General features: G+C 49.9%; 1 long non-coding RNA gene across 19 annotated transcripts in view; it reads left to right on the top strand.

The window, feature by feature from the left end:
* LOC126058859 (uncharacterized) overlaps positions 1-20,137 on the top strand; it is a 231,464-nt gene that overhangs the window by 95,486 nt on the left and 115,841 nt on the right. For 2 of the 19 annotated variants that reach the window (XR_007513309.1, XR_007513306.1), the window contains exons 3-4: positions 17,182-17,252; positions 19,922-20,023. The exons of 13 other annotated variants lie outside the window; for them this stretch is intronic. This is a non-coding gene — a long non-coding RNA (uncharacterized LOC126058859). The remainder of the gene's footprint in view (positions 1-17,181; positions 17,253-19,921; positions 20,024-20,137) is intronic. 4 more of the 19 variants (XR_007513313.1, XR_007513315.1, XR_007513308.1 and 1 more) reach the window with 4 other exon arrangements.

Genomic DNA, 20,137 nt, shown 5'->3' with positions numbered 1-20,137 from the left:
AGGCTATGGCTAGTTCTCTTATCATTCATTTGGCAAGTATTTATTGAGGACCTGCTATGTCTTAGACGCTGACACTGACCCATAATAACATCTTAAGACACATGCATTTTCGCAGGAGGTTCTGAACTGGCAAGGGGTAACCTCAGTGATAATTTAGGGGGATCAGTTAAGAGAGTTTTCAGTGTGGAGCATGCCGTCCAGACCCTGAGTTACACACAACCTCAAGGACTCATTTGAGTGGGGTCTGGTCCTCATTTGTGTCAGCTGCTGTCACAGTCACTCAGCATCCTGCCTTATTGCTGCGATTATTGAAAGAATGTTGTCTTTGGAGCATAACAAAACCAGGATTTGAAGCTTTGCTGCTTCATGGCTGTGTGGCCTTGCTCAGGTTACTGAACCTCTCTGAGCCTCACTGTCTTCCTCAGCAAGTGAATAACACCTCTGAGTCTCTAGTTCTTACCCAGTGCTAGACAGTTAATATTTGCTCTCTAAACATTAGTTCCTGCCCCAGAGGGCCTGGGGGCCGCTGGCTGCCTCCCTCCCTCACTCCAGGAGCAGTCTCCTGGCTTTTCCACCTGGAGCCTGTGGGGTGTGAGGATTGAGCCCCCTTCTCTCCGGCGAGTGTTCAGTGTAGGAAGGCTTGAGAAAACACTGGCCTGTGGAATTCGGAAGTTAATGAGGGAAGCAGATTCCAGGAGGGTCTCTGTTTGACCTCCTGCCCCTTCCCCGACCTCCTGTTATCCCTGAGCAAGTTGGAAGGCAATTGGAGCTTTATAGCAAGGACACAAAACACTCTGAAGTAGCGGGGCAGGACGGTGGCCCTGGCCAGGGTGAGTGAGCGTGAGCCTCTCCCTTCAGTGCCTGGTTACCCCAAGAGAGGCCTGGAGCTACCGAGGAAGCCAGTCAGGACATCTGGGGAGAAGAAGAGCATATTGGGTAAAGCTGTGAAAGGACTCTCAGCTGCCCAAAGGAGGAGCTGAGGAAGGGGCTGTGGGAGAAATCTGAAAACATACATGGGAACCTTCTTTCCATTATCCTGACCTTAGGGCCTGAGTGGTGTGTTCACTTAGGACTAGTGGGGCAAGATAAAAGGAGTAGCCTTTTGCTGACTGGTACAGTTTCAAAGATGTAGTCTCTGTTTCTTGCTGCTAGAACCTTTGGCAGAAAGGCTATGGTGTTGGAGACCAGAATCAGGCAGCGAAAATGCCATCGTTTATGATGTTGGAGCCAGAGCAGGGCAGGGAAATGGCCGTGATCATTGGGCCTTGCTAGACCAGGCTGGTCAAGGGCAGGCGCCCAGAGCCTGGCCAGTCCCCGGGACCCCGGGACTCAGGGGCGGTGGTGAGCCTGCCATGAGCCTCTGGGCCTTGGCTGTGAGCTGTGTTCCAGTCTGCCCTGGCTGCTTTCTCATCAGTCATCTTGCTGGAACGTGGGTTACTTCCCAGGGAGGGGGTCTGGGGTCGGGCCTTTCCCCCTTTTCTTTGTGTCATAACCTCGTAAAAGTGTTCGCCTCTCTGATAGCTGGTTTTCCTGGGCAGTTGCTGGGAATGGGGGCTTTCCCCCCATCCTTGCCGCCACCATCTATCACCCCACATTGCGGGGAGGGGGGATTCTGGGGAGAGAGGGTAAGTCCCACCTGATTACTAGGAACTGAGCTGACCCTCCTCCCCCATGGAGGCTTATCTAGCTTGTACCAAGGAGTAGCTGCTGGTGGTGAGGTCTCAGAGTCACTTGAAAGTTGGGGACTGGGCTCAGGAGGAGGTGCTGACGTAAACATATAAACATTAACTGGCAAGCTGCCAGCTTTCTGCTCTCCCTGGGTTCCAGGAACTCCTGGGTGCACGTTCAGGAAAGTGGGGATGCTCCTAATAAAAAGAATTTCCCCAGTGGAAAAAATGCTCTGGGGGTGGTGGGGCATGTCGGAAAACCTGGGACCATGTCAGCGCCTGCTCTGGGCTTCCTGGCTGTGTGACCTGGTGTGGGATGCTTGGCCTCTCTGGGCCTTTGCTTCCTTATTTGTGAAGCTGGCTATTGTGAAGATTAGATGCCAGGAGATGTAAAACTGGGCCAGTTGTTAGTCCCTGTTCTTCTAACCCGACAGAGAGTAAACCCTGAATCTAAACCAGATGTGCGAGTCACTGCCTGGTTTGGAGGCCTTCCTGTTGCCTGATTGTTGAGTCAGCTGGGACAAGTTTTGGAATCTTTGAGAGGCTCTGACTCCTCCTCCCTCAATGGGATGACTGTCCTTGCTTGGTGCCCCTCATGCAGCTGTTGAGAGCTGAAGTGCGGCTTTGTGGGACTTCTCAGTAGCAAGGAGGTGGCAGAGTCATGCGGAAGGAAGAGCACACTCCTTTATGGCCAGGAAGCACTGGACCTCTGAGGTGCACCTCCAAGGTGGAGGCAGCCCTGCCCCTTTTAAAGTGATGGACAGCTGGAACCCGTCTGTGCTCTGGGCCAGCACTTGGCGGTTTCCTCCACTTTCCGCTGTCTTTGAGAGTTGTCTCACCCAATTGTGGAATCTGCTGCTGAGTTTTGGGGTAGTTTCTTGCATAATATGAATTGTTCAGATCTGAAACACAAAACAAGAGGTAACAAAAGGTCACTTAATAACCCTGTTGTTGTTGGGTGCCGTGGAGTCAATTTTTGACTCGTAGTGACCCCATGTGACAGAGTAGAACTGCCCCATGGGGTTTCTTAGGCTTTAATCTTTATCGGAGCAGATTGCCAGGTCTTTCTCCTGAGGAGCTCCCGGGTGGGTTTGAACCGCCTACCTTTCGGTTAGTGGCCGAGTGCCTAACCATTGGACCACCAGGGCTCCTTCCCTACCACCCAGGACTAGCAGGTGTTAACAATGTGACAGGTTTGCTTTAGGTCATGTCTTGGGAACAAATAAAAAACACAGTCTGCAAGCCCCCTTTTCTTGTTCCACTTCCTTTCCTTCATAGAAGCACCATGCCCCTGAACCCGGGCTCCACTTTATTGCCATTATTCGACATCTTTTGCAGTCCTGTTCTGTGTGTTCTCAGATTCTTATGTAAGTAGCATCATGGACGTGGTTTCTGCAGTTGGCTCTTCTCACTCATCAGTGTGTTTGGGTTCCGCTGCTGTTCTTGTTAATTCTTTCCCTCGGGGTGAGTTTTGTTCTGGGTTTTGGCTCTTGTGAGCAGGGCTGTGGAGACAGTCCTTTGCATCACATGGTGCATATAGGAGCTTGCTGGGGGTGTTCCCAGGAGTACCAACTGCAGGGAATGCTGTTTTCAGCCATGCCAGAGGCTGCCCAGGGGCTCTCCGGTGGGATGACCTGTTTGCAGGATGCCTCACCCCTCAGGGCAGGAGTGAGTCCTGTCTGCTGCTGTATCCCTCCTTACATGCAGGGCCTTACACGTTTGAGTGGGATCAATTCTGAGAGGAGATGAGACAAGCCCTGCCAGGAGGATGGAGTCACGGTGTAGAAGGAGCAGTGTTGTGGCCACCCTCTGCGGAAGCAGTGCTTAGTCACCAATGTTAACACATGGGAGCTGGTGGCGGGGGTGGGGGGGGGGGTAGTGAAAAAGTGATGCTGAAAGGGTAACTGTGAAGGAGAAGCAGAGGGATCTGAGCCTGGCTGTGGGTCACCAGGCGGGAGGCAAAGGTCTCAGGAACCATGGTGGGGGTGCCTTTTGGGGAGCCAGATGCAGAGGGCTTATGAGGCACCAACTCAGGTGTGAAGAGCTGGAGAGGGGTCCTGGAGAAAGGGGCATGGGATTGCGGGCTAGAGGTCTGGGGTGGAGTTTGGCCCAGCCCTTCCTCACATTCATTGGTCGGCTCTTCTTTTAACTAACACTTACTGAGCCCTGGAGCCCTGGTGGCGCAGTGGTTAAGAGCTCGGCTGCTAACCAAAAGGTAGGCGGTTCGAATCCAGCAAGTGCTCCTTGGAAACCCTATGGGACAGTTGTACTCTGTCCTAAAGGGTTGCTGTGACTCGGAATCAACTCAATGGCAAGAGGTTTGCTTTGGGTTCGGTTTTGTTGAGCCCTTACTAAGTGTGGACACTGAGAAATTGAGAGAGCCCTGTGGGTTTGCTGAATATGCATATTTGCTCCTATTAGGTATTTTATGTTGCTTCATTTTGTTTAATCCCTGTAGCAACCCTGTGAGATTGCTGCAGTTATCCCCATTTCAAGGATGAGGAACTAGAGGTTGAGCCCAGCTCCAAGTTCGGGTTTACCTGACACCACAGCCTGAGTCTGTTCTGCCATTTAATATGCAACAGAGCACAGTGGCTTCAGAGGGCCTGAGCCAGCCAGCCTGGGTTGAATCCTCACTTTGCCATTTGCTAGATGTGTAGCCTTGGGCAAGTTAGTTAATGTCTCTGGACCTCAGTTTCCCCATCTGTAAAATGGAGTCATAATAGCCCCCTCCATGTGGGAAGGGTTTGAGCCTTAAATGAGAAACTGTGTCTGAAGTCTTTAGCATAGCACCTGATACATACCGAGTGCTCAAGGAAGTGTAGTCATGGTTCTGGCTCCTGCGTCACAAGTGACCCCACAATGATTCAGAGAGGATCAGGAACTTGCCGACCATCACACAGTCAGTTTGTGGTAGGCCCGGCCTAGGTGAGGCTATTCCTCCAAACTGGAGCTGCTTCCCCACCTGCCTTCATGTATAGTCCTTAATGACCACCTGGGTTACGGTTCTCCTCTCCGTCTCTGAGGATGGTGCCAAGAGGCCACAGAATGGTTCCTTTGTCCTGGATGATAACCTGAGGGACTACAATGCTTCCAAAGAGATGGAGGAAGCCCCAACAAACCAGGGAAGAATGCCGGCTACTGCTTGCAGGGTTAATTAAGCCATTCATGGGGCTTCATTTGCTCTCTAGTTAACGCCAAAATAAAGGCTTCCAAATGGCTTCGCAGTTTCCAGTTGACCTTGCATTTTGAATTCAGACAGCACTGGCATTTTGCATCTTCCTGAGGATGATAAATGTTTAGATAACAACAGAGATAATGATAAAAGGAAAACTGGGGGAGATTCAGGAGTGGGCTGAGCAGATTGCAATCCGCTAGTGTGATGAGTGGGTGAGAAGTGGCTTAAAGGACACCTCTGATGTCTTCTGCTCCCAGGTGGTGGGCTGAGAGGGGCACTGGGGGAGGAGGGCTTTGTCAGTGCCTTCCTGGCGCTTCTACAGAACGAGTTTTGTCCCGACCTGCTCTGTCAAATGTTAAGGTCTTAAACATAATGGTCGAGGGCGTTGATGTGTCGTCATTGATAGTTTGGTTGTTTTGCCATTGTGAAAAGCCAGATGCCGTGGAGTCAGCTCTGACTCATGGCGACCCCACGTACCACATAAGGTTTTCAATGGCTCAGTTGTTGGAAGTAGATCGCCATGCTTGTCTTCCGAGGTGACTCTGAGTGGACTCAAACCTACAACCTTTTGGTTAGCAGCCATTTGCACCACCCAGGGGCTCTGTGTCATTATTACCTTTTATAGAATGATTGCTATGTGCTAGAATTTAAATAATTCTCTCAACAACTCCAGGAGGTAAATGCCATAAGATCCTCATCATATAGGTGTGAACTGAAGCTCAGAGAGGCTCGGACACCGACTAGTAAGGACAAAGCTGGGATTCCAACCATTACTGGAATTCCTGAACACATTCATCAGGCTGCCTGCTTCTTACCCAAGAAACGTGAAACCTCGTTGTGGTAATGGTGGACTCTGGCCCCAGATGGCCAAGAGGGGCCCCCCGAGGGCACTCCTTCACCCATTGGAGGTGATACTGGCCTGTTACGTTTACAGTCTCCATTCTCCTGCTGCATCTCCGGAAGTCATAACCCACTGGCTGGCATGCCGGGGGATGACAGGAAGTTATTCCCTGTGTCTCTTGGCTTGCTGGGGGGGACGCTGGCCTGGCAGCCATCAGGGAGAGGGCGTGGGGCAGGCAGGGAAAGGAAAACATCAAAAACAAACAATTGTGACTGTATTGCAGATGAATTCCTGGATTATTACACCGTGGCTCAAATGACCAGGTTTGGGTCAGGTAACCTGGGCTGCAAAAAGAGAATGCAAAATGTTTCTGCTTTTCCATGTACTGTTAGCCATTTCCAAGGTTTCCTAAGTTATCATCCTGGTGGTCATAGATTTTGGATTTTCAGAGATCAGGTTTTATGAGTTTGTGAGGAGGGGGTGGTTGGGCCGGGGTAAGGGAAGGGTGGTGGTTGAGGAAAAGGAAAAGTGGGACAGATACACCCACACCCAGCTCCTTCCTGATTGAGCTTCCCTCCCTCCAAACGGCGAACAAGAGGCTGATTCACCGGCTCCACGGAGTTGATCCCTGAGCCTTCCGTTGACTAAGGAGGAAATTCTGTTTCAGTTATTCTGCGACGGCCTGTCGCTAATGGTGTTCTCCATCTGAGTTTGATGGCTGCCTCATCTTTTTGGAATTTGATTTTTTTTTTGTACTATGTAGAGGCGACATGTGATACAATTCTATGAAACAGAACCAGATTTCACTCTTCTGCACACAGTTATTATTGGGTATTCTGGTCTTCAAGATGGCCAGCAGCTTGGTGGGCGACTCCCTATCATCAGTTTAGCATTTTTATTCGTCCATTCTTTTGATTTAGTGTTCTTAACCCCTGGTGGGACTTTCCCTGACAAACTCCCATCGTCTTGGGTCTTGAGATTGGGTCTCAGGATGGCTGGCTTCCTGGCTTATTTTGGAGTCCGATGGAGAAGCTCTTTGGAGTATAGGTGAAAAAGCCACCCAGAGATGTTGGGACCACTGCCACGGAGGGGGTAAGCAAGCCACAGCCTACAAGGTGACTTCTGCAGAAAAATTTCTATGGTCTTTGTCCCTCTCCTAGTCCCCACCGCTCTGGGCTTTAAAGCCAGCTATGGCTTAGCTTGTCTGCAAAGCCTCCTTTGACTGCCTGGCGGAGTTTGTTGCTCTGTCCGATGTGGCTCCTGCCCCTGGTGGCTCTGTCCCTCCTGCTAGCCTGTGAGCATTTCCGGGGAAGGAGCGTGTCTTGGCCCACTTTGTATTTCCAGAGCCCCTGATACGCGGTCAGTTGTGTTTGCTGGATGAAGAGCTTTGAAGAGACCTGGATAAGACTGTTCAGAGTTAAAGGCAATGGAATTGGGCAGACCTCTTTTTCCCCTTATATGTTGGCTGCTGTTTACCATTCAGATAATTAGCAAATTTAAGTGGATGTGTGCTGTGTTCTCAGGGTGGTTGCTGGGAAGACCACTGTGTCAGCTGTGGTCACGTTGGCCCCGACTCATGGCAACCCCATGCATACCAGAACAAAACGCTGCCTGGTCCCCCACCATCCCCAGGATTGGTTGTGAATTGGACTGTTGTGGTCCATAGGGTTTTAATTGGCTGATTTTCAGAATAGATCTCCAGGCCTTTCTTCTTAGTCTGTCTGAGTCTGAAAGCTCCACTGAAACCTGTTCAGCATCATAGCAACAGGCAAGCCTCCACTGGCAGATGGGTTTTGGCTGCACGTGAGGTGTATTGGCCTGGAATGGAACCCCGGTCTCCAGTGTGAAAGGCGCCACTGAACCACCAGTGTTCCCCTGGTGGGAAGACATACCTCCCTTAATCAGGGGAAGCAAAAGGAAAGTCTGCATAAATGCGTCTTTAAGGTGAGCTTGAGTTAGACAGCCTGGGTTTGAATCGTGACTTTGTCACATGTACTAGCATGTGATCCTGTACAAGTTGTTTTTCTGAGCCTCAGTTTCCCCAGCAGCAAAACGGAAGTGGTAAGAGTGCTTACTTCAGGGGATTTTTTTTTTTTTAATTGTGGTTTAGGTGACAGTTTACAGCTGAAGTTAGTTTCTCATACAAAAATTTATACACATATGGTTATGTGACCCTAGTTGCTATCCCTATAATGTGACAGCACACTCTCAGGGGATTGTTTTAAGGACCAGATGATATAGTGTTGTAATGTTTAATAGGAGGTAGTGAGCTCCATGGGGGATGAACCGTGGATGCCTGTTTTCCATTTAAGGGCTAAGTGGACAGAATGGGCCTTTAAGAACTGGTCTGGCTCTGTGGGCAGGACAGTCAGTGAGGCACTGAGCAGGCATGAAGTGGGAAAGCTGACGTGTTGAAAGCTGGGCAGGCAACACTGGGCAGTGGTCAAGAGGGACCCAGGACTCCAGGGAGGTAGTGACCAGCCCATTGCAGTGGAGGCTTGTGGGGAAATGTTCGGCAGAAGGACTTTGAAGCTTGTGGAAGGAGGGCGCTGCACGCCATTTTTCTTTTCACATTGTACACGAAATCTCTAGGTCCTTGCAGAAGGAGCCCTGGTAGCCCAACGGTTAAGCACTAGGCTGCTAACTGAAAGGTTGGAGGTTGGAACCCATCCAACATCTCTGCAGGAGAAAGACCTGGCAATCTGTTCCTGTAAAGATCACAGCCAAGAAAACCCTATGGGGCGTTCTGCTCTGTCACGCGGACTTGCTGTGAGTCAGAATCGACAGTGGCCTCACAGGGCCAACATTTGGTGCGTGCAGCACCAGGGGGGAAGGCGGTTCTTCTAACAGGTGGGACAGAGGCTGCGCATGGGGGGGACCAGCGCTAAGGTGCCTAGAGTGGGGTACAGGGCAGGATCTCAGTGCACATCTCCCGTGAGGTCAGCTCTGCTAATGTGGGGCTGTAGGAGCAGAGGTGGTGGACTCTTTAGCAGGGCCCACAAAGGACTTGGGTCTCTGGCAGTCATACAGGGTAAGGGTAGCTGGCAGGAGACACAGGTGTGATGGTGGCTGGGAGTGGGGTGTTCATGAAAGGCATGGGGTGATCAAAACGTGCACGAGAAGGTGACGTTTCAGCAGCTCATTTTTGTTCCTTGGCAGATTTACCAGCTGTGGACTGGCTGGGCCTCTCTGAGCGTCGGTATCTTCATCCAAAACCTGGGATAAGAGTATCTCCTAAGAGTGGCAGATGTGAGATCCTGAGCTGAAGTGGTCATGTGGGGAGGAGGCCGACAAAATACTGATTTCCTCCCTTTCTTTCTCAACTTTTGGCAACACTGGTGGCGTAGTGGTTAAGAGGTATGGCTGCTAACCAAAAGGTTAGTAGTTCAGATCCACCAGGTGCTCCTTGGAAACCATACACGGCAGTTTTACTGTGTCCGATAGGGTTGCTGAGTCGAAATCGACTCAATGGCAATGGGTTGTTTTTTTTTTTTTCTCAAATTTCTTATTTCCCTGGCAGATCTCTATCAGGTTGATCATCCGTGAAGACTTCTTTATGATAATACTTAGGTTAATAACTAATGATTATAGCCGACATTTAACTAGTGTTTATTAAGGCCTGGGCAATGTGGATTAGGCCTCATCGATTATATAATTAATTTTTTGTAATAGTCCTAGGAGGTAGAGTACTGTAATTAGCCCCATTTGACAAATGAAAAAAATGGAGGATCAGAGAGGTTAAGTACCCTGCTTGAGGTCACACAGCTAAAAGCGACTGTGCTGGCATTCCATCCCCAGAAGTCTGGCTCCAGAGCCTGTGCATTTAACCACTGCACTAACCTGCCTTCAAGAGAATCTCTGTGTGTGTATGTATGCTGAAGGGTGATAGAAATTATGCTAAGGCATTTTTTTGTAAAATATTGGTGTGCTAGGCTTGCATATAGAAGCCTTGAGAAAGGTATCGCAGTTGAGGGCCATGGGAAGGGATGGGGGCGTGGACTTTGCTGCAGCCTCCCACACTTGCCAATTCCAGGGCCTGTGTCCAGAGTCCTGGAACCCAGATGGCACAGTGGTTAAAAGCTTGGCTGCTATCCAAAAGGTCAGCAGTTTGAATTTGCCAACTGCTCCTTGGAAACCCAATGGGGCAGCTCTGCTCTGTTCTGTAGAGTCACTATGAGTTGGACTTGACAGCATTGAGTTCGGGTGCTCATAGTCCAGGGCAAGCTGGGGCCATGGACAGCCGTCCCCTCTCCTGCCTGCTCTGAACTGGGCAGGCTGGACGAATTCCGGTAGATGGCCGACCTCCCCTTTTGTTTATAGCCTCTGCTAAGGTCTTCCCCCTGTTGACGGCTGTGCTCCTTTGTTCTGGGCTGTGCTTGAAGGAGCCTGTATCTGTGGAGTTGATCCAGCCATCTTTGTGTTGGGAGCTGGACCCAGGAGTGTGCGCTGGGAGGGCCCCTGAGTGCATTTTTGAGACCCACAAAACAGAGCCCGAGTGGCCGCTGACCCTACCGCCTAGAGGTTAACCTGGCTGGCCTTGCAAAGCCTCTCTTTTTGGGTGCTGTGGAGTCAATTCTGGCTTGTAGTGACCCACCCTAGAGGACAAAATAGAATTGCCCCGTAAGGTTTCCTAGGCTGTAATCATTACAGGAGCAGATCACCAGGTCTTTTCTCCCGTGGAGCCGCTGGTGGTTTTGAACTGCTGACCTCTCATTTAGCAGCCTAATCGAGTGCTTAACCATTGTGCCGCCAGGGCTCCTTTGCAGAGCCTTTGCGAGCTGTAAATGACAGCAGCTGAGCACTCCCAGCCCTGCGAAAGAGGGCTGGAGGTCCCAGAGGAGGACACACAGCCACAGAGGAGCAGGAAAGCCCGTGGGAGTCTGCATGCATTTTCCCTCTTGTGTTTTAAAAAGTAGTAGTTTACAAACTCCTGTGTGTCTGACGCTGCGCATGGCTCCTTATTTCTTATCATCACTTCAACCCCTGCGTATTTTTCCATTTTATGGATGAAGAAACTGAGGCCAGGGAGGTCCAGGAACTCACCCAAAGGCACAGCAGTAGAACTAGGGCTTCACCCCATGTGTGTGGAGTCATATGCTTGCCCCACTTGCCATGCTCTCTGCTTCTTGGGGTGCCATGTAGAAAAGAAGAGCTCTCTGCTGTGACCAGATGTCAGTGCTGCCTGGGACGTCCTGGTGCCCTTAGGCCTCAGACTCCTCTTATCTTATGGGAAGACAGAAAGAGCAGCCTTACTGTCCGTAAACTGTTTTAACTGAACCTCACCGCAGCTTTACGGGTGGTGGTTGTTTAGTAATGGATAAAGAATGGGTGCGGTTCAGTGTGGGGAAGCTGGCGGATGGGGAAGGGGCAGGGGAGTAACTGGCTTTTCAGGAGACCTGCATCTGAGTTCTCCTTATTATGTGATCCTTTGACTTCTCCCAGCTAAGCTTTGGTTTCCTCAGATCCTACGTACTTTAAAACTATGTGAGCAGGCCTTTGGAGCCGGCATTCTATTCACTCTGCATAAATCTGTACTAAACATACAGAGGAGTCCCTGGGTAGCACAAATGGTTAACGTGCTGGGCTGCTAACCAAAAGGTTGGAGGTTCGAATTCACCCAGAGGCACCTTAGAAGAAAGGCCTGGCAATCTACTTCTGAAAAATTAGCCATTGGAAACCTTGTGGAACACAGTTCTACTCCGATGCACATGGGTTGCCGTCAGTCCCAGTCGGCTCTAGGGGAACTGGTTAAACACATAGAGGGCTAAGGGAGGAGAATAAAGGTTTGTTGTTGTTGTTAGGTGCTGTCGAGTCAATTTGCAACTCATGGACGTATAACAATAATATCTAAGTAAATTTCTGAGTACTTCCTAGGCATCTTCTGAATGGTTTACATGTGTTAACTCATGGCATGCACCCAGTGACCCTACAGAGTAGGTGTATTGTCACCATTCCCATTTTACAGATGAGGAAACTGAGGCTTAGAGGAGGTGCGTAGTCTTAGCAAGCAGGTGGTGGAGTGGATTTGATCCCAGGTGCACTCTGCTGCTCACAGTACTCCTTTAATCCGAGGGCAAACCATCTTCTGCAGGCAGATTCTTCCACCCATGTTGTTCTATTGTTATTCTACATCCACCCTAATGGGAAAGTTTTACTATCCCCAATGAGCAAAGAAGGGCCCTGAGCTGTTAAGGAATTTGCCAGAATTTGACCAATTGTAAATTGTGGCGCTAGAACTCAGGTTTGCCAACCCCCAAATATAGAGTCGGTCTTATATCCACTTCTCTAGCCTCTCCTCCTTTCTTGTTAACTTCTCAGCTCAGCTCACGACATGTGACCTGGTCCCAGCAGCCTTTCTGCCCAGGTGGCCCCATAGTGCCTGTGCTTTCCCTGCAAGGGGTGATTCCCCTGCCATCCTCCCTGTCAGCTGTCAACTCCAGGTGCGGGTGGGGTCCTCCTTATATTAACCCACTGCACCTGGCATTTAAACCAGGATTCCCTCTGCACCTGCTGTGCCCTGAAACCCAAATGTCCAATGAACTAGGCCCAGTGTGTGTCATTCTGTGTTGGGAAGCCAGGGACTTCCAAGGTCAGTGCTGGGTCTGTGACCCTCGGCTCTTTGGGGAAGAAGGGGGATTGATGGCAGATGGCCAGGTAAGGCTGAGACCCTGCTGAATCCCATCTGCCCATGGGTGGTCAGGGTGCCACACCACGTGTTGGCAACTTCTTTTGGGTTCAGGCCTCATAAAGCTCTCAGTCTGGAAACACTTTCTTTTGTGAGGCCTGCCCTCTCCCCTGCTGTGCCCATTTCCTCCTCTCTATCTGCAGTGGAATGACAAACAGCTGGTCACCAGATTCTTCCAACTTCCCTACCTAGAAAGACACTCTAAGATGGTATTGAGTTATCATTGTCTTTCCTTCTCTCCACTGCCTCTGTCCTTCCTGACAGGTCCCATTTCCCAGCTATGATGGATTGAATCGTGTATGTATTATAAAGCCTAAACCCCTATACTTGTGGATGTAATGCCAGTTGGAAATAGGATTTTCTTTGTTATGTTAACGAGGCTATCTCAGTGTAGGCTGTGTTTTAAGCCAGTCACCTCTGAGATGTAAAAAGAGCAAAGTAGGAGCAGAGAAGGAGCGCAGACTGAGAGGAAGATACAGGCCACCTGAAGATCACCAAGAAACATGGAGCAGAAGCTGAAGGAGGCAAGGATTTTCCCTCAGAACGGACACAGAGAGCCTTCCCCTAGAGCTGGCACCCTGAATTTGGACTTCTAGTGTCCTAAACTATGAGAAAATAAATTTCTGTTCATTAAAGCCACCCTTAAGTGGTACTTCTGTTACAGTAGTGGTGAGACACTAAGACAGCAGCCCGCTGGAAGGAGTCATGTTCACTGCTCTCCCCACGGCCTGCAGAGCCTCTGGCAGCCTGTCCCTGTAAGGAGTTTGTGGTTGCACACAGGGCTCTGTATCCACTCTGGACCTGCCGGCAGGACCCCACAGCCCAGCCTCCCACACCAACCCCTGGCCATCCTTGGCACCTGTCACCACCAAGTGAATGTTCTTAAAGCAGGACCCCACAGCCCTGCCTCCCACACCAACCCCTGGCCATCCCTGGTGCTTGTCACCACCAAGTGAATGTTCTTAAAGCAGGACCCCACAGCTCAGCCTCCCACACCAACCTCTGGCCATCCCTGGTGCTTGTCACCACCAAGTGAATGTTCTTAAAGCAGGACCCCACAGCCCAGCCTCCCACACCAACCCCTGGCCATCCCTGGCACCTGTCACCACCAAGTGAATGTTCTTAAAGCAGGACCCCACAGCCCAGCCTCCCACACCAACCCCTGGCCATCCCTGGTGCTTGTCACCACCAAGTGAATGTTCTTAAAGCAGGACCCCACAGCCCAGCCTCCCACACCAACCCCTGGCCATCCCTGGTGCTTGTCACCACCAAGTGAATGTTCTTAAAGCAGGACCCCACAGCCCAGCCTCCCACACCAACCCCTGGCCATCCCTGGTGCTTGTCACCACCAAGTGAATGTTCTTAAAGCAGGATCCCACAGCTCAGCCTCCCACACCAACCCCTGGCCATCCCTGGTGCCTGTCACCACCAAGTGAATGTTCTTAAAGCAGGATGCCACAGCCCAGCATCCCACACCAAGCCCTGGCAATCCCTGGTGCCTGTCACCACCAAGTGAATGTTCTTGAAGTAGCCAATGAGTTTGCCACACCCTTGTTCCAAATGAGCAGGGGACCCAACAACAAAAAATCAGACAGCCCGATTAAAAACAAAAAGCGGGCGAAGGACTTGAAGAGACAGTCCTCCAAAGATGATAGACAGGTGGTCAAAAAGCACATGAAAGGCCGCTCAGCATCATTAGTCATCAGGGAAATGCAAATCAAAACCAGGACTTGACATCCATGAGAATGACTGTCTTAAGATATATGGAAAATAACAAGCGTTGGAACCCTCATCCATTGTTGGTGAGAATGTAAAATGGTGCAGCTGCTGTGGAAGATGGTCTGGTAGTTCCTCAAAGGGTTAAACATAGAATTACCATATGACCCAGCAAGTCCACAAGTAGTATTTACCCCAAAGAATTGAAAACACATGTTCACCAAAAAGCTCTACACAAATGTTCATAGGAGATTTAATAGCCAAAGGAAGGAAGCCATCTAAATGTCTACCAGCGGGTGAATGGATAAGCAGCTTGTGGTATATACACACGGTGGAATACTCTTCAGCCATAGAAAGGAATGAAATTTTGATACATGTTACAATGCTGGTGAACCTTGAAAACATGCAGAGTGGCAGAAGTTAACAACAAAAAAAAGATCAGATATTGTGTGACTCTGTTTATGTGAAATATCCAAAATAAGCAAATCCATACCTGTTGCCATCAAGTCGAGTCCATCTCATAGTGACTTTATAGGACAGAGTAGAACTGCCCCATAGGGTTTCTAAGGCTGTAATTTTTACAGAAGCAGACTGCCACATCTTTCTCCCACAGAGGTGATTTGTGGGTTCAAACCACTACCCTTTTGGTTAGTAGTCAAGCGCTTAACCACTGTGCCACCAGGGCACCTTGGTAAATCTGTAGAAACAGAAAATAGATTGGTAGTTGCCAGGGGCAGGAGGGAGGGGAAGATGGGAAGCAACTGCTTATGCAATACCAGGTTTACTTTTGGGGCGATGAGAACATTTGGAACTAGACAGAGGTAGTGGCTGCACCGCGTTGCAAGCGCACCAGATGCCCTGGATAGTTCACTTTCAGTAGTTAATTTTGTTATGTGAATTTCTCCTCGAAAACAAACAAAAAAAAAACCCCAAAAAACAAAAAACACGGCGCTGATATTGCAGGTCCCCTTACGTAAAAAGAGGGTATCTGGAGCACCTAGTTCATACCAGGCACCATCTCCAGCACTTAATCCTGTTGAATCAGGCAAAGATAGAACAGGCCCATCATTTCCATTTTACAGATGAGAAGACAGAGGCTGAGTCAAGGCACATAGTTTGTAGTGGCAGAGACAGGTGGGAAACCAGGGTCTGACTCTGAGACACCTGCTTCCGATCACTTTGCTATACTCCTCTTCCTCCTCAACACAGAAGACTTTGGTTTGACTTAAGACTCTTGGCTTGTGTCAGGTGTCGCCCCAGCCCTGGGGAGCTCGGCCCTCAGGCCTCTCTGAGACGCCTGCCACTTACCGCCACGTATCCCAGTCCTCTGAACTGCTGCCCGTGTTCCATGTCCCCTGCAAGGCCTTCCTTGGCCATCCAGCCTATAGAGATCTTTTCCCATCCCTGACTCCTCGCGTGCCACTCTTAGGGAGACAAAAATTTGTGGCCTAAAGGAAACAAAAGACAAGAGTTTGAGTCATTGTCTAACTGTGTGATCACGGATGTGTCTCTTAAACCCTGAGACTCAGTTTTCCTAAATGTGCAATGGAAGAGCGCCAACACTGCTGTGATATCTTCTCCAAGGGTCATTGTAAGGATTAATTACATCCGTGTCTGAGCAAGTGCTTGGAGAATGGAAAGACACCTCTTGGACATGAGTAACAGTGACGATGACTGATGTTAGATGTCCCTCCTTGAATCAAGTTCAAGCTTCTTGCGTGCTCAGCAGAGAACAGGCTCAAACTCCAAAATCTAGCACAGAGCTTGCCAGGCTGATTTGTTGCAGGAAAGGTTGACTGAATAAGCAGTAGGCAGACCTGAGTGTGGGCTTGGTCAGGGATTTAGACTTCTTAACGTCCTTTGCAGGAGTTCCTGGATGGTGTAAGCAGTTAACGTGCTTGGCTGCTATCTGAAAAGTTAGAGGTTCAAGTCTACCAGAGGCACCTCAGGAAAAAGACCTGGTGATCTACTCCTGAAAAATCAGCTATTGAAAACCCTGTGGTACACAACTGTGCCCTGACACAAATGTGGTCACCATAAGTGGGAGTCAACTCACTGGCAGCTGGGTTTTTTAAATATTTTTTTATTGTGCTTTAAGTGAAAGTTTACAGTTCAAGTCAGTTTCTCATACAAAATCTTATACACGCTGTTATATGACCCTAGTTGCTCTCCCTACAATGTGACAGCACACTCTTTCTCTCCACCCTGTATTTCCCATGTCCATTCAACCAGCTCCTGTCCCCTGCTGCCTTCTCATCTCGCCTCCAGACAGGAGCTGCCCACATAGTCTCATGGGTCTACTTGAGCTAAGAAGCACACTGTTCACCAGTATCATTTTCTGTCTTATAGTTCAGTCTAATCTTTGTCTGAAGAGTTGGCTTAGGGAATGGTTTTAGTTTTGGGCTAACAGAGAGTCCAGGGACCATGACTTCTGGTGTTCCTCCAGTCTCAGTCTGACTATTAAGTCTGGTCTTTTTACTAGAATTTGAGTTCTGCATCCCACTTTCTCCTGCTCCCTCAGGGATTATCTGTTGTGTTCCCTGTCAGGGCAGTCATTGGTGGTAGCTGGGCACCATCTAGTTCTTCAGGTCTCAGGCTGATGGAGTCTTTGGCTTACGTGGCCCCTTCCGTCTCTTGGGCACATATTTTCCTTGTGTCCTTGGTGTTCTTCATTCTCCTTTGTTCCAGGTGGGTTGAAACCAATTGATGCATCTTAGATGGCTGCTTGCTAGCTTTTAAGATCCCGGACGCCACTCACCAAAGTGGGATGCAGGATGTTTTCTTAATGCATTATGCCAGTTGACCTAGATGTCCACTGAAACCATGGTCTGCAGACTCCTGCCCCTGCTACTCTGTCCCTTGAAGTGTCTGCTTGTGTTCAGGAAACTTCTTAGCTTTTGGTTTCGTCCAGTTGTGCTGACTTGGCAACTGGTTTTTTAAAATGCGCTTGCAAGCACTTAGCCCAGGACCGTGTATATAGTAAACTCTCAGGAAATTGCCATCGACTGCTTTCTCTGCATTGTTTATAACCAAGCGGGAGATGGGGGATTTCCTTCTGTTCTCTGGGTGATTTTGGCTACCTTTTCTTTCATAGCAGGAATTGCTGCAGGAAGACAGGACAGACGAAGATGAAGATGCTCAGCTTCGACCCCCCTCCCTAATGAGGTGTGTGACCTAGGGCAGAAGCAGACAGGACTGGCATTCCTGGTGGGAAGTTGTGGGGCTGTCGCCGTAAGCTTGGGGGGAGACCTGCATCCCTTCCGCCTGTGCTCTTTGTCTTGGTCCCATTAGTCTCAAGAGCACTGAGCTCAAGAGTTATGGGTCAGAAGTCAGAGGCCGTGCTTTTCCGGGCACAAGTCAGGGGCCAGAGAGCATCATTGTGGTTCTGATAGTTGGGTGGATTGTCATTTTGAGACCCTGATTGAGGCCGCTGAAAGGTCTACGTGTTACTGCAGATTCTCTCACCGCCAGCCATGTGACTTTGGACAAGGCAGCTCATGTCCAAGTCCAGTTTTCTCATCTCTAAAACAATGAGTCGGGGTAAGACTTAGAGGATCTCTCAAGTCCCCTTTGGCCTGAAATTTCCATGATTCTGGCAGTCTAGTGTGGGTGTGTTTGACAGCCTCTAGTTGCAACCATTTTTGTCTCACTTGCCCCCTCTCTGCCTGTCCCTCCATTCGTCTACTCACCCATCTATCTACCCACTCATTCATTCACCCACTCACTTACCCACCTAGCCATCCATCCACCCATCCATCTACCCACTCATCCATCCATCTACCCGCCCACCCACCTATCCACCCACCAGTGTATATCTATCCATCCATCCATCTTCACTCACCAGTCCCTCTGGGCCAGGCCTTATGCTAAGTTTTGATGATACAGAGAAGAACACCTACTCACAGTCTCGGATGGGAGACAGGTACTGGAATATAAAAGTAAAATGGAATGTAACGAGTGCTGTATTTCAGAAAAGTGCAGGCTGCTCTGAAAGCAGCAGAGGAAGCCAGCAAATCTGTTTTTAAAATCCTTTAGTGAGGATTCTGGCCTGCTTTCTCCGATGATTCAGGCTCGTCTTGATGCAGGGGAGCGGCGTCAATGACCTCAAAAGGCCCCATTTAGCCACAGGAATCTGTGATGTGGAGTTCTCAATTGCCGGCTTTGCTGCAGAAAAAGAGAAAGAAAGACAGGAGAAACAGAGGGGCCGGTCAGCCCTGCTGTACATCGATGTTTGTGGAACCAGACCTCTGTTTCCGGGAGCGGCAGGCTGTGTGGGAGGCACAGCGTGGCTTGGAGGGCCAGCAGTTTCTTGGCCGAGCCCTCCCTGTGTGGTGGCGGCGGCTGGCCTGGCCAGACCTTCCCTCTGTCCAGTTAGTCAGCGTCCCATGGCAAAATGGCATAGCAGAGCCTGGGTTTCCGACAGGCTCGGCCGCCCCTGCGGAGTGAGCGGTGCAGTGACTCTGAGGGTGACACTGGTGTTTGTCCCTCAGCCCATCCCCCGCAAGTGAGGTTGCGGACAAGGCAGCTTTCTAATAAGCAGGCTCAGCTTGCCCTGCAGAGATGAAAGACTGCAAGAGTGGGTAATTTTGGCTTTTCCTGATGAAAGCAGTTGACATTTGTCCGGACCTCATACCCACGGCAGCACTGCCTTTCATCTGTGCTATCAAAGCCTTGCCCTTCTCTAGCATGTATGGGGCAGGCAGCGCCACAGGCATCTGATTGGGCCAGTGGGAAAATATAAACGGCATGACTCTTGAAGGCTATGGATGGAGGGGTAGAAAGAGCAGAGGCAACTTACAACTTTCCTGGTGGAGGGAGGGGCTCCCCTTGATATCCCATTGTGTACCCCAACCCCAGGCGGTGCCGTGGAAAGAATTTGACCTTTGTGGTTGGGCAGAACTGGGTGAATTCGAAGGCGGGCCACTCCACTAACTCACTGAGTAGACATAGCGAGTCATTTAACCTCTCTGAGTCTCTGTCCTCATTTGTCAGTGGGAATAACACTACTGCCAACTATTGTTAAAACCTTCACAATGGGTCTTACACACCGAGTCCAGGAGGTCCTTAGAATGGTCACTGGCTTCTGTTCCTAGTTGCCGAACTTGACCCATTGTGCCGTACTCACCAGAGGACTGGGATGCAGGGGCAGGGGTGCGGGGGGGAAGGTTGCAGGATGTGTCCACATTCTCCATACAGTTCCTGGCCCGTAGTACTGGTTGCTGTTGAGTTGATTCTGACTCATGGCAACCCCATGTGTGTCAGTAGGATTGTGCTCCACAGGGAGATAGTTGAATCCCCATAGGGTTTTCAGTGGCTGGTTTTTTGGAAGTAAATCACCTTTCTTCCTAGGTGCCTCTGGGTGGACTTGAACCACCAATCTTTTCAATTAGCAGCCAACTCTTTAACCATTTGTACCCACCCAGGGACTCCTGGCTCAGATAGGTCCTTCATAAATGACTGGCAGGTGGCAGGATGAAGAAAGGAGTCTTTGCTTATACCACCCATGTGTGGCTCATCAACCTTTGTAGAGAGAGCAAGTGTGTGTGTGTGAATGAACCAAGAGTTAGGGTAGGTTACTAGAGTCTCTGAAACATGCTAGGTTGTACCACCTTCTCCATGTGCATCCGTAATGCAGAGACCCAGTGTTTCAGACCTGACTCCTTCATGGAATCCCTGCTGCGGTCCTGTCCAGCCACCCACAAGATAAGTTGAATCCCCAGTTGTAGCAACCTGTCCACGTGTCTGTCCAATGAGCCCTTGAATATCTTCACAAATGGGGCACTGACTACCATCAGAAGACGGTGTCGACAATTCGAATGTTCTTCCTTCTGCAGAATCAAAACCTGAGCTGTGGGCGCTTTTTCCCTGCCCTCTGGTTTCTGATCCTTGGGACCCTTCTGAAGAAATGATCCCCTCCTGCAAATGACCTCTTTCAGGTTGGTGAAGGCAGATGCCACTTCCTTTGAGTCTTCTTTCCCATTGGCTTTAATCACTTAACTAGCTGAATGGCGTTGGCCATGTATCATAACCACCCTGAACCCTGTTTCCCC

The sequence above is a fragment of the Elephas maximus genome, chromosome 15 (assembly GCF_024166365.1).
Source record: "Elephas maximus indicus isolate mEleMax1 chromosome 15, mEleMax1 primary haplotype, whole genome shotgun sequence".
Classification (NCBI taxonomy): Eukaryota; Metazoa; Chordata; class Mammalia; order Proboscidea; family Elephantidae; genus Elephas; species Elephas maximus.
Note: the sequence above shows the minus strand (reverse complement) of the source record. Positions and strands in the feature narration are given on the sequence as shown.